The following is a 3,879-nucleotide window of genomic DNA, read 5'->3' on the forward strand; positions in this document are numbered from 1 at the left end:
AATCAAACCTCATATGACTTAGCAGGATGAATAGCCATGTATTCAGACATGGTTCTTCAAGGCTAGAGGAAATCTTGGGGTACTCAGGCACGGGTTCTTGCTGAAGAACACAAAATTATACTGTTGAATGTCAAAATACAGATTTCAAAGTGAGAACATATAAGCCTACATAGTACATAAAGACTGAAACCTAAGCAAATTCTGTCAAAAGACATATGTCTGATCTATTTCCATAATTGCTTTGTAGATGAATACAACTGCTATATACTGCAGACCCAGGGAATTATTTATTTAATGGACTCAGATAGGTGTTATAGTTCTTTCATCATTGAAAAATCCCAAAATACTCCAACTATTTATTTATAAAGTAAAAGTTGAAATGTCTTATGAAATGTCACATTTGTAGCAGCTCCACAAAACATATTTTAAGGTTTCCATAGTGCGCCTTTAGCAACCTTACTACGTTGGTCTGTCTATTGTCTCAAAACAAATTTAGGTTACAGAAGAGAAGGCTAATCACAGACAGAAGATAAAACTCAAACTTTACCTTGCAAAAAGGAAACACTCCTGCAAATTGGCTGTTTCTAACATCAACACTCTCTAAATCAATGGCAGGAGTCTTTCTCTATAGTTAAAATATTGCCGAAAGAACATGACCAGTTAAAGGGTTATTCCATTTTCATAAATGAGTATTGTTGGATAATTTTTGAAAATACAAGTTATTTTGTAATTTATTGCATATTAATATTTTAAGTCTTTCCTGAGATATTAACACTTGCTTTTTTTGTTTACAGCTCATTGCCTTGGAGACAGACCACCTCTGCTAGACAGTAGAACATGCATAGTGATTACAAGCTCTTTTCTTTTGAGCTTCTATTCACTATTTTGAAGCTGGCCAGGATGGTTGGAGTGCATTTTACTTCCTAATCCCGGACAGCTTCATAGTGCTTACAAGCTAGACAGCAGAAATGTCAGGTGAGCTGTAAATAAAAGAAAAGCGTTAATATCTCAAGAACGACTATAGCTTCCAATAAGCAGAAAATTGCAAAAGTGCTTGTTTTTACAAGCACTATCAGACAATATCCATTTATGAAGATGGGAATAACCTTTAATAGCATCATGTGTTTTATTGATGATTATTTTATTTCTCTAAACCTTTCAGTGTCAGTATTGCTTATAACGTTTAATCACATCCCAATCCCGTGATTTTACATTTTTGCACTTATGTTTTTTCCACGCGTTCTTCCAAAAGCCATAACTTTTTTACTTTTCCAACAAAATAACTGGAAAAATAGGAAAAAATTAAAAATGTGGTGAAATTATGCAAAAAAAAAAACCCTTTCAATTCCACAATTGCCTTATGGGTTTTGTTTTTATGGTGTTCATTGTGGTGTAAAAAGGGCATAAGATTATGATTCTCTAAGTCAGTCCAAGTACAAAAATACCAAGCTTGTATAGTTATTTATTTTTTTAAAGGGAATCTATCATTAGGATCAACCCTCCTAAGCCGCCTATATGAGAAGCGAATTAAAATGATACCTTGATACCTGCAACCCGATGTCTTATTCCAGAGATATCCATGTTTTTCTTATATGTAAATGAGCTGCTTCAACCTATGGGTCGGACACTGATCTATATAAGAATCTGCCTCTAGAGCTAATTTTACATAAAGGAGTTACCAGTGTAATGTGTAATGGCTGTTCTCTGCTCTTCTGATCTCACTGCAGAGCTGTGTGTGATTATAAGGCCGGGATCACACATGCGAGAAACTCAAACGAGTCTCGCATCTTAATACCCGGCACTGCCACCGGCACTAAGGAGCGGAGCGTGCAGCTGCACTTATCACTATGTTCAGCAGGTTCGCAGGATGCAGTGACGAGACACGAGACTGAGTGTGGTTTGTGGAAATAACTTTTATAAACTGTAGCCGCTGGGGCTATATTGAGCAAACAAAAAGTATTAACAACAACCAGTCCACGCAGGGACTCAACAAACCTAACAACACTTTCTTATGGTAAATGCGACTAATCCGGTTGGCCCAGGTGCTATAGGCCACGTATGACCAAACTGGGGGGTCCTTATCTCCTATAGTAAACTTATCCTTCCAAGGGTCTGTCAGGATCACAGGCGTGGCCGCGTAGAGGTTGCTGATGCGGCTGCCTTGACGCCTCGATACTCCGGGATGAAACTGGGCTCGATAGGCCCTTGAAGAAACAATGCCGGTGGGGTGACACAGGCCCTGAAGAAACGATGCCGGTGGGACCCAACAGGCCCTGAAGAAACGATAACGGTAGGGCGCAACAGGCCCTGAAGTAACGATGCCGGTGGGGTGCAACAGGCCCTGAAGAAACGATGCCGGTGGGGCGCAACAGGCCCTGAAGAAACGATGCCGGTGGGGCACAACAGGCACTGAAGAAACGATGCCGGTGGGGTGCAACAGGCCCTGAAGAAACGATAATGGTGGGGCGCAACAGGCGTCTCCTTGCGGCTCTCGTCTCACCACGGAGTTATGACGCAGTCTCTAAATATGACTGTTCACCAACCTCTGCTCAGGGTCCCGTAGCAAACCGGACGGGAGCCTCTACGGCCGCCGGTAGCGAGGTGGCGTCCCCAGGGGCCGGTGATGACAGGGCCGCAATTGGGGGAGAAGGCAGGGGGGCAGTGTCCTGACCGCTGTAACGGAATGGTCTGTAGTCGCAGCGGTCACTAGGGGTCACGGAATTGTCACAGCAGGGAGGGAAACAGCGGGAGCGGCTGTATGCGACCGTATGAGGGGAGCGGCCGCCGATGAAAGTCTCTCACATGTCACTTGTCGGTGAGTGCGTAGCTTTCCTTTCATAGACCCCTGTCGGTCTCTCAAGAACGCACCGTCCGCTCCCTCGTTCCTCTCTGTCTCACACGGCTTCCTGCCTGTTGTCCGGCTCTCTGACAACTGACCCCAGAGCGCGCCCCCTGCTCCTTTTATCCTAGCCCCGCCCCCTGTTGCCCTGACACCCTTAGTTGTGTCTCTCCCTTTGTCATCTCCCTGGTGTGATTCCTTCAGGAACCCTGATGGCGGTCCCCTTGGTTCCGGCCCAATCACTATATGGGGGTTCTCCTCCCCACATTCCCCCATCCTGTAAGCTCGCCAGTCCTTCGGGCTATTGAAATGGGTCTGCGGAGGTATCAATGTTCGTTGCCATACAAACTGGTCTTGTTCATATCGTTCAGGGGGTTTACCGGCTGTTGACCGCTCGGAGCATCTAAGTTCAACTGGGGTAGAGTCGTCTGGGGTGGTGAACATCGGTGGGCTGGTTGGTGCGGCCGGGCTAATTGTGTCAGATGATTTATTACTGAGTGGAGGGCCTTTGTGTCCTGGGAGACAATCTTCGTCGTCGCCCGGGTCCCGACATACGGAAGATGGTACTGATGTCGACGGGGTAGGCTCCGGTTGCTTCGGGTCGGAGGAAGTACATGGGCGTAACATATTACGATGCAGAATACGAGTGGGCAGTGTTTCATCCTCCTCAGGTCGTATTTCGTACAGCGGTCCGTCTGGATGAATACGGCGTAAGACCCGATAAGGACTTTCTTCCCAATATGGCTCCAGTTTGTTCTGGGGGCGTTGATCTAGTACAAGCACCCGGTCCTCGCTTTGGAGGTGAGGAGGTGGAGTTGCATTCTTCCCTGGGTGCTCCCAGTCTCGGAGCTTGGTGTGTACAATTCGGTGAAGAGTTTGCAGTCGGTGACGATAATTTCGGACCCAAGACGACACTCCAGTCCAAGGCTGGGGCTCTTCGGGGTCTAACTCCAAATTCCGTGATACCTTTACCTTCTCGTCCGAACAACAGGGAATAGGGGGTATAGCCAGTCACTCGATGTACCCTATTGTTATAGACC

This window comes from Dendrobates tinctorius, unplaced genomic scaffold (genome assembly GCF_039654945.1).
Source record: "Dendrobates tinctorius isolate UK_male_01 unplaced genomic scaffold, ASM3965494v1 ptg000293l, whole genome shotgun sequence".
NCBI lineage: Eukaryota > Metazoa > Chordata > Amphibia > Anura > Dendrobatidae > Dendrobates > Dendrobates tinctorius.